The following is a 9,877-nucleotide window of genomic DNA, read 5'->3' as shown; positions in this document are numbered from 1 at the left end:
AGTTAATAAACTAATTGTATGAATGTAAAAAAAATGAGACCTGTTATACAACATGGCATGGATCTAATAATTTGTATATAACATAAATGTATAAAGCTGATGCCCATCTATTGCGTGCTTGGAAATAAATGTGGATCTCAGTTTGTGCTCTCACCGTCCAGAGCCAGATTAACAACAGGGAGGCCAGAGCGGTTGCCCCTGGGCACTCACACCCTGGGGAGCCCCCACATCACCAGTGTAGGGGGCATATATTGGAACTGGTGGGGTTTCTGTGTGCCATAATATGAACTAGGGCCACTATTGTACGTGTAACAAAGTTGTGATGATTGGAGTATTTTTATGTAATACTTTTTAATAACATTGCCAGTATATCTTATTGACATTTGTTTTTGGCAGGGGCCCCCACAAGTTAGTTGCCCTAAGGCCACCACAAACCTTATCTCGGCCCTGTTACCACTGCTCTCTGGGCCTGATTCAGATATGTATGTAAACCCAACAGTGGGATAACTAAGCCCTGGGCGCCGTAGGACCGGCGGCGTGTGGGGGGGGGGCGCCGCCGGCCACGGTACCAGCCCGCCCTAGTTAGGCAGTGTAGCGCCAACCACAGTGTGTGCGGTCAGCGCTACACATTTACAAAGGACCGGCGCTAGGCTTCCCTGCGCCTAGCGCCGGTCCTTTGCTGCACAGCCGAGACCCTCCCCCTGAGCGCTTACCCAATAGCGACAGGAGGAGGGTGGGAGGCGGGCGGTCTCAGGCTGTGCAGTAACACACACATCGCCGCCAGTGCGGCAGCCATATGTGTGTTAACCAGCAGCCAATGAAAGTCAGACAGACTCTCAGTGACTGCTGAGCTCCCACTGCAAGAGCCGGCTCCCTTCCGGCTCCTGCAGTGGGTAATGGGAGAGACGTCATGATGTCATGATGTCTATCCCATAATGCAGAACGGGCCAGCCCGGGAGGACTGATGTGCAGCGCCGGGAGCAGTGGCTGGAGCAGGAGCATGGATTCAGGTAAGTGTATTTTTTTGTAATTTTTTTTACTTGTGTTGTGTGTCTGCGCATTGGGGGGCACCATTACAGGGGGGGAGCACTACTGGGGGAACCATTACTGGGGGCACCATGACTGGGGGGGACCATTACTGGGGGGCACCATTACTGGGGGGGGGCACTACTGGGGGTTGGGGTACTACTGGGGACTACAACTGGGGGGGTACTACTATTGGGGGCACTGCATCGGGAGGGGGGGAACTACTACTGGGGACCCAATATAAGGGGCTTACTACTAGGGGACTACTACTGGGGGCACTAAATAGGGAGGAAAACTACAGGGGGCACTGTATAAGGGGGGGACTACTGCTGGGGGCACTATATAAAGGAGCACTGCATAAGGGGGGCCACTACTGGGGGCACTTCATAGGGGGGGGCACTGCATAAGGGAGACCACTACTGGGGTACTGAATAAGGGTAACTAATGAGGGGCCGAATAAGGGGGACCACTACTGGGGGCATTGCATACGGGGGGTACTGTATAAGGGGAACTAATTGGGGGCTGCATAAGGGGGGCCACTACTGGGGGTACTGTATAAGGGGCACTACTATGGGCCTGCATAAGAGGGACCACAACTGGGGACATTGCATACTGGGGGTACTGTATAAGGGACACTACTGGGGTTAAGGTGCATATGGAAAGGAATGTTCAGAGTGACGATAAAGGTGTGTGTCATGTTGACATGCCCCATTTTTAAGTGGCCACGCTCATTTTTTGACACGCGCGCCTTTGGTGCGGGTGGCTCCATTTTTACATTTGTCCTGGGCTCCAAATACCCGAGTTACGCCACTGAAACCCAATGGGAAGTTTGGGGGCAGGGAGGGGTGGTACTGAGCTGCTTTCCTGGAAACGGGGGCATGTCGCCCCTGTTTCCTAGGAATTGTGAGTCCAGGGTCTGTATTATAGGACGTAGATTTCCTGGCCTCACAAGTGGCCATTAGCCAGCCAGGCTGAGTAAGCTTCGGGTTACGCAGCCTGGCCAAAGCAGCGACCATCACGACCGATGGTCACGATTTTGATCCAAAGCCGATGCATGCTGGGGGTTTCTATTACCTACAGACACCTCCTGCTGCATTTGCATTTTAGTTGGACGGCATTGCACAGTTGCTTCCTTGCGGCTATGTAATACTGTCCACACCTGAATCAGACCCTGTGAAAGTAGTTCATGTCTGAATCGCCGGCAGTAGCTCAGAGTTGCGTATGCCCAACTATGAAGCATGCACAGTGCGAAAAATAGCAAGATACATGCGCAAAGATGGACTTGCGTACAAGTCTGTACTAGCCCCTTATTGTCCAAATAACTTTAATGAATGCATGTCATGTCATTATATAGTGGAAGGGTTTAGATGCAACCGTTTCTATTGGTAACAATTAGGGGTGTGCACCGGCCACTTTTCGTGTTTTGTGTTTTGGTTTTGGATCTGGATCTTTCTTCGTGTTTTGGATCTGGATTGGTTTTGCCAAAACCACCCTTCCGTGTTTTGGGTTCTGGGTTTTGTGTTTTGGATCTGTATTTTTTTGAAAAAAAGCATAAAAACAGCTAAAATCACAGAATTTGTAGGTTTTTCTGCTCCTATGCTATTATTAACCTCAATAACCTTAATTTCCACTCATTTCCAGTCTATTCTGAACACCTCACACCTCACAATAGTGTTTTTATGTCCAAAAGGTTGCACCGAGGTAGCTGGATGACTATGCTAAGCGACACGAGTGGGTGGCACAAACACGTGACCCATCTAGGCGTGAAACTGCAGTGGCAGACAGGATGGCAGTTTGAAAAACTAGGCCCCAAACTGTACATAATGCAAAGAAAAAAAAGAGGTGCAAGATGGAATTGTCCTTGGGCCCTCCCACCCACCCTTATGTTGTATAAACAGGACATGCACACTTTAACAAACCAATCATTTCAGCGCCAGGGTCTGCCACACAACTGTGGCTGAAATGATTGGTTCGTTTGGGCCCCCACAAAACAAGCTGGCAATTAATCTGTCCCTGCACAAACTGGCTCTACGGAGGCAAGATGTCATCCTCATCCTCCTCATCCACCGATTCCTCACCCTCTTCAGTGTGTACATCCTCATCCTCACAGAGTATTAATTCGTCCCTGCTGGAACCACAGGTCCCTCTGTATGTTCAGGAGGCTGGTCTCCCTGGAAGAGTTGATAATTCATTTTATGAACATCATCTTCTCCACATTTTGTGGAAGCAACCTCCTACGCCTTTCGCTGACAAGGTTCCCGGCTGCACTAAACACTCTTTCGGAGTACACACTGGAGGGGGGGCAACTCACGTAAAATAGAGCCAGTTTGTACAGGGACCTCCAAATTGCTTCTTTTTCCTGCCAGTACAGGTACGGACTGTCTGACATGCCTACTTGGATGCTGTCACCGATGTAATCCTTTAACAGACAGACGCACGCTTGTCGCTGCTGCTTTGAGGATGCAAGTGCGGCTACAGCCCACACAATTCACAAAGACAGAAAAAAGAAGAAGAATATTTTTATTGTTTGTGTAGCACACTTTGAGGGTGTCACCACCCTTTAACAGACAGACGCACGCTTGTCGCTGCTGCTTTAAGGATGCAGGTGCGGCTACAGCCCACACATTTCACAAAGACTGAAAAAAAAATAACAATATTTTAATTGTTTGTGTAGCACACTTTGAGGGTGTCACCACCCTTTAACAGACAGACGCACGCTTGTCGCTGCTGCTTTAAGGATGCAGGTGCGGCTACAGCCCACACAATTCACAAAGACAGAAAAAAGAAGAATATTTTTATTGTTTGTGTAGCACACTTTGAGGGTGTCACCACCCTTTAACAGACAGACGCATGCTTGTCGCTGCTGCTTTGAGGATGCAAGTGCGGCTACATCGCACACAAGTCACAAACACATAAAAAAAATAGTTTTTTATTTTTTGGAGCACTTTGAGAGTTACACCACCCTTTAACAGACAGACGCACGCTTGTCGCTGCTGCTTTAAGGATGCAGGTGCGGCTACAGCCCACACATTTCACAAAGACCGAAAAAAAAGAACAATATTTTAATTGTTTGTGTAGCACACTTTGAGGGTGTCACCACCCTTTAACAGACAGACGCACGCTTGTCGCTGCTGCTTTAAGGATGCAGGTGCGGCTACAGCCCACACAATTCACAAAGACAGAAAAAAGAAGAAGAATATTTTTATTGTTTGTGTAGCACACTTTGAGGGTGTCACCACCCTTTAACAGTCAGACGCACGCTTGTCGCTGCTGCTTTGAGGATGCAAGTGCGGCTACATCGCACACAAGTCACAAACACCTTAAAAAAAATGTTTTATTTTTTGGAGCACTTTGAGGGTTACACCACCCTTTAACAGACAGACGCACGCTTGTCGCTGCTGCTTTGAGGATGCAAGTGCGGCTACAGCCCACACATTTCACAAAGACAGAAAAAAAAAGAACAATATTTTAATTGTTTGTGTAGCACACTTTGAGGGTGTCACCACCCTTTAACAGACAGACGCACGCTTGTCGCTGCTGCTTTGAGGATGCAAGTGCGGCTACATCGCACACAAGTCACAAACACATTAAAAATTTTTTTTTTTTTTTGGAGCACTTTGAGAGTTACAACACCCTTTAACAGACAGACGCACGCTTGTCGCTGCTGCTTTGAGGATGCAAGTGCGGCTACAGCCCACACAATTCACAAAGACAGAAAAAAAAAGAACAATATTTTAATTGTTTGTGTAGCACACTTTGAGGGTGTCACCACCCTTTAACAGACAGATGCACGCTTGTCGCTGCTGCTTTAAGGATGCAGGTGCGGCTACAGCCCACACATTTCACAAAGACTGAAAAAAAAAGAACAATATTTTAATTGTTTGTGTAGCACACTTTGAGGGTGTCACCACCCTTTAACAGACAGACGCACGCTTGTCGCTGCTGCTTTGAGGATGCAGGTGGAATCTAGACGGGATTTGGAACCGAGGACACACTACCTCCATCAATTGTCTAAATCCCACTGCACTAATGGCGGATACCGGACGCACGTCTAACACCAACATAGCAGTCAAGGCCTCAGTTATACGTTTTGCTTCAGGATGACTGCTGTCGTACTTCATCCTCATCACTAGGGACTGTTGGAGGGTCAATTGTTTAGTAAAAGTAGTGATGTTCCTACTTCCTCTCTGGGATGATGAACAACTCCCAGCAGCAGCAACAGCACTAGGAGGAAGTGGTTCTTGATCTTTCCCTATTTTATTTTTATCGGAGAAAGTTTGGTCCTCCATTTATGTTATATTGATATATACGTGCGGCTAAAGCGCACACAAACACAGAAAATATTTTTTTATTTTTGCTGGAGAGTAGTGCACTTTGTGGGTTACACCACCCTTTAAGAAATGAGCCAGCCATCTCTTTACTTATGGGACACAGGCGCACGCTTGGCGCTGCTCCTTTGTTGATGCACGTGCAGCCACAGTGCACACAAGTCACAAACACAGAAAATATATATTTTTTTGTTTTGGAGTGTACTTTGGGGGTTACAGAACCCTTTAACGGTCAAGCCAGCCGGCCCTTTACTTATGACACAGGCGCACGCTTGGCACTACTTTGTTGATGCACGTGCGGCTACTGCGCACACAATTCACAAACACAGAAAATAATTTTTTTTTTGGTTTGGACTGGAGTGTACTTTCGGGGGTTACAGCACCCTTTAACGGTCAAGCCAGCCGGCCCTTTACTTATGACACAGGCGCACGCTTGGCACTACTTTGTTGATGCACGTGCGGCTACTGCGCACACAATTCACAAACACAGAAAATAATTTTTTTTTGGTTTGGACTGGAGTGTACTTTCGGGGGTTACAGCACCCTTAACGGTCAAGCCAGCCGGCCCTTTACTTATGACACAGGCGCACGCTTGGCACTACTTTGTTGATGCACGTGCGGCTACTGCGCACACAATTCACAAACACAGAAAATAATTTTTTTTTGTTTTGGACTGGAGTGTACTTTCGGGGGTTACAGCACCCTTTAACGGTCAAGCCAGCCGGCCCTTTACTTATGACACAGGCGCACGCTTGGCACTACTTTGTTGATGCACGTGCGGCTACTGCGCACACAATTCACAAACACAGAAAATAATTTTTTTTTGGTTTGGACTGGAGTGTACTTTCGGGGGTTACAGCACCCTTAACGGTCAAGCCAGCCGGCCCTTTACTTATGACACAGGCGCACGCTTGGCACTACTTTGTTGATGCACGTGCGGCTACTGCGCACACAATTCACAAACACAGAAAATAATTTTTTTTTGGTTTGGACTGGAGTGTACTTTCGGGGGTTACAGCACCCTTTAACGGTCAAGCCAGCCGGCCCTTTACTTATGACACAGGCGCACGCTTGGCACTACTTTGTTGATGCACGTGCGGCTACTGCGCACACAATTCACAAACACAGAAAATAATTTTTTTTTGGTTTGGACTGGAGTGTACTTTCGGGGGTTACAGCACCCTTAACGGTCAAGCCAGCCAGCCCTTTACTTATGATACAGGTGCACGCTTGGCACTACTTTGTTGATGCACGTGCGGCTACTGCGCACACAATTCACAAACACAGAAAATAATTTTTTTTTGGTTTGGACTGGAGTGTACTTTCGGGGGTTACAGCACCCTTTAACGGTCAAGCCAGCCGGCCCTTTACTTATGACACAGGCGCACGCTTGGCACTACTTTGTTGATGCACGTGCGGCTACTGCGCACACAATTCACAAACACAGAAAATAATTTTTTTTTGGTTTGGACTGGAGTGTACTTTCGGGGGTTACAGCACCCTTAACGGTCAAGCCAGCCGGCCCTTTACTTATGACACAGGCGCACGCTTGGCACTACTTTGTTGATGCACGTGCGGCTACTGCGCACACAATTCACAAACACAGAAAATAATTTTTTTTTGGTTTGGACTGGAGTGTACTTTCGGGGGTTACAGCACCCTTTAACGGTCAAGCCAGCCGGCCCTTTACTTATGACACAGGCGCACGCTTGGCACTACTTTGTTGATGCACGTGCGGCTACTGCGCACACAATTCACAAACACAGAAAATAATTTTTTTTTGGTTTGGACTGGAGTGTACTTTCGGGGGTTACAGCACCCTTAACGGTCAAGCCAGCCAGCCCTTTACTTATGATACAGGTGCACGCTTGGCACTACTTTGTTGATGCACGTGCGGCTACTGCGCACACAATTCACAAACACAGAAAATAATTTTTTTTTGGTTTGGACTGGAGTGTACTTTCGGGGGTTACAGCACCCTTTAACGGTCAAGCCAGCCGGCCCTTTACTTATGACACAGGCGCACGCTTGGCACTACTTTGTTGATGCACGTGCGGCTACTGCGCACACAATTCACAAACACAGAAAATATATTATTTTTTTAGCACTTGGGGGGAGCACCCCTGATGGACAGAGCACCCCCTGGACAACACTACAGCACTCCTTTAGGACTGGGACACTGCACAGGACTTTGGAGTGGACACAGCCCCTATGGAGAACTGACTGCACAACACAGTCCAGCCAGCCCCTATGGACTTTGAAGTAGTGGACACAGCCCCTATTAACAACAGCAGCACAGCACAACACAGCCAGCCCCTATGGACTTTGAAGTAGTGGACAACAGCAGCACTACACTACACTACACTACACTACACAGCCCTAACTCCCACCCTCCCTCTTCACTGTCCACAGCCGAGTGAGAAAATGGCGCCGACGCGGGTACCTTATATAGGATCCAAAACCCGCGAGACTCGGAAGGCGGGATGATGACGTTTTGCCTCGATTTCAGATCCGAGTCAGGCGGGAAAAGTCGAGCCTGACTCGGATCGGACTCGGATCGGGGGGGCTCGGGGGGGTTCGGATTTCAGAAATCCGAACCCGCTCACCCCTAGTAACAATATAAAGATACAAACACTACCAAAGTAGTTTAAAACTAAAGTCATAATGGTTTTACATATGTTGTGTGTGTTTAGTTTACATAAAAGACATAAATAAACTTTTAAAACGATAATATTTATTCTAGAGATGTGCGGTTTGGTTCTCCAGAAATCCGAATCCACCCGAATTTCGTGAATCCAGACATATCCGAGTCACAGTTCTGATCTCCTGAGGAAATCTGGACAGATTTGCGGTTCTGATCTTCCCGCTGTTCGGAATTCAGATTTTAAATCCGAATTTTTTGTTTTGGATTGCATGAATTACATGACTTTAGCTGTTTTTAAAAACTTTTTATAATTTTTCTTTTTTAAAAACCCAGAACCAAAACCAAAATACTTGAGGGTGGTTTGCAAAACCAAAACATGTAGTTGAATCCAGATCCAAAACCAAAACACATGGGCCAGCGCACATCTCTAGTTTATACCATGTTTTGACACAAATACACATTTTTATATAATTTTTAGATTTTATGTATAGTATTACAGATATCACTTAAATAAAACTCTAAGTTTGCATTGGTTTATTGTTATTTTATTGGTGAAATATTCAAATATGATGGAAATCCACTTAATAATGCCATAACCTCTCATTCCAATATAATTGTTTTACATATTTTAGAGTATTTAAGGACAGGCAAAGCTCCTCTGAAATACAAGAAGAGTTTCCAAGAAGAGGGTGAGGGCCTGATTCAGAGGTGGACACTATGCCAATGCAGTATAAAATAACTTGTGAATATAAACACGTGCGCTAAGCAGCCAGTGGACCCTTTAAGTGTGGGAGTGTCACCACACACTCCCTAACATAATAATATGTAGAAATATCACTAAAGAGCTCCTGCGGCGCTAGATTCTAATCGATTAACTGGGGTACCTTCTCACCCAGGTGTCCTTCACCTTTTTCTTTACCAGGAACCCTACAAAAAAAAATGAAAATGAACACAGATAGGCCCTCATTCAGAGGCGCTCGCAAGAATGAGGGAGGCCTCTTGTATTTTTAAGTGTGGCCTCCTGGTCGTTAGCTAAGCTGTGGGTTACCACCCACAGCTTTAGTGACCGACCAGGTTGATGGTCACGATGGTCAAGACCATCGCGACCATCGGGGCTTGCGACGAGACCCTAAGGTTGGGTCTCAGCAAACGCAAGCCCCAGGGAGCTTCCAGGAACCCTCCAAAAAAATGAAAATAAACACAGATAGGCCCCCATTCTGAATGAGGGTGGCCGCTTGTATTTTTAATTGGTGCCTCCTGGTCGCTAGCTTAGCTATCTAAGCATTCCTCACGTGCTCCCTGGGGCTTGCGTTTGCCGAGACCCAACCTTAGGGTCTCGTCGCAAGCCCCGATGGTCGCGATGGTCTTGACCATTGCGACCATCAACCTGGTCGGTCGCTAAAGCTGTGGGTGGTAACACAGCTTTAGCGACCGACCAGGTTGATGGGGGCTTGCGACGAGGCCCTAAGGTTGGGTCTCGGCAAACGCAAGCCCCATTGAGCTTCCTGCTCTGATCGAGCAGGAAGCTCCCCACTGACATCACTGCTGATGTCAGTGCGGCCGTCCACAAAACGGCAGGCGTTCGTTTGTGAAACCACCCCCCCACCACGCCTACAAAATGGGCCGAGCTGTCGATCAACATCGACAGCCGGCCCTTTTGTATGGAGTTCCGGAGCCAGAGAATTTCTCTCTCGCTCCGGGGCTTGCACACGCGCAGTGCGGCCGCTGCGCGTGCACAGGGCCTAAACATTGACCCGGTTGCGAGCGCTCAGCACTTGCGACCGGGTCTGAATGAGGACCTTAGTGTAGTACGTTCCAGGATAATAGCAAATCGATTTATGGATCTCCGAATAGAAAAAGTAGACACTTGAGCATGTGG

This window comes from Taudactylus pleione, unplaced genomic scaffold (assembly GCF_031769625.1).
Source record: "Taudactylus pleione unplaced genomic scaffold, aTauple2 ptg000015l, whole genome shotgun sequence".
Lineage (NCBI taxonomy): Eukaryota > Metazoa > Chordata > Amphibia > Anura > Myobatrachidae > Taudactylus > Taudactylus pleione.
Note: the sequence above shows the minus strand (reverse complement) of the source record.